Raw genomic sequence first — 1,376 nt, 5'->3', positions numbered from 1 at the left:
ATCCCCCCCCCCCCCCCCCCCCCGGACGCACACACACACACACACACACACACCCCTAAGCACCAAGTCTTGAAGAATGACTCACGGACAAAGACTGTGGAGATCAGAGCGACTCTGGATTCAAATCTCACCGATTTGTGCGTAAAATGTTTCATGGATCACCGGATCACCGGATCACTCACGGTCAGCCCGTGTTGACCGACCACAGTGACAGACGCGTCTGTGCCCGATGGTCCTTCAGCAGACAACGTCACAGACAACGTCACAGACAACGTCACAGACGGCTGGTTCTGTTCATTTCAATCACCTTCAGCCCCAGACACACACACGCGGGCACGCGCGCGCGCGCACTTGGAACACACCTGTGATAATGACACTTAGGACAGACGTGAGTTCCGTTGATGAGAACTGAAGGAACAAAACAGTTCTGTTCAGATGTTTCAGGAAGGAGAACTATTTGTGTGACAACAGAGAGAGTAATTAGAGGAAGGAAGCTCTGTTTGTGGGGGGGGGGGGGGCGAGGGGGGGGGGGCCCTTATAAAACACACAGTGGGGCGCCGGGCTGGGAGGTGAGGACAGACACAGCAGCTCTCTCTGGCTGACCTCCAGGCTGCTGTCGTTCATCGGTGCCAGGCACAGCCGGGGCAGGTGGGGGGGGCAGGTGGGGCAGCCCGCTGCTCACTGACATCATGGGCATCAAGCAGTGGCTGAGAGGTCCTGGTGCAGCCCACACCCTGCAGCCCACACCCTGCAGCCCACACAGGCCACAGAGCAGAAAAGACCAGACGATGACCCCAAGAATACTGTAGTACAGTGAAGTACCAGCCCAAGAATACTGTAGTACAGTGAAGTACCAGCCCAAGAATACTGTAGTACAGTGAAGTACCAGCCCAAGAATACTGTAGTACAGTGAAGTACCAGCCCAAGAATACTGTAGTACAGTGAAGTACCAGCCCAAGAATACTGTAGTACAGTGAAGTACCAGCCCAAGAATACTGTAGTACAGTGAAGTACCAGCCCAAGAATACTGTAGTACAGTGAAGTACCAGCCCAAGAATACTGTAGTACAGTGAAGTACCAGCCCAAGAATACTGTAGTACAGTGAAGTACCAGCCCAAGAATACTGTAGTACAGTGAAGTACCAGCCCAAGAATACTGTAGTACAGTGAAGTACCAGCCCAAGAATACTGTAGTACAGTGAAGTACCAGCCCAAGAATACTGTAGTACAGTGAAGTACCAGCCCAAGAAAGCTGCTCATTTGTCCTGACTAATGAGGGAAATAAGACTCACAGGAGGTCCACGCCCCTATGTTTTGTTCCATCTGTGTCAGTGACTCCTGATTCCACTGGATGTGGTGAAGTGGCGTTCGGAGCAG

This window comes from Cynoglossus semilaevis, chromosome 3, assembly GCF_000523025.1.
Source record: "Cynoglossus semilaevis isolate Cse_v1.0 chromosome 3, Cse_v1.0, whole genome shotgun sequence".
NCBI lineage: Eukaryota > Metazoa > Chordata > Actinopteri > Pleuronectiformes > Cynoglossidae > Cynoglossus > Cynoglossus semilaevis.
Note: the sequence above shows the minus strand (reverse complement) of the source record.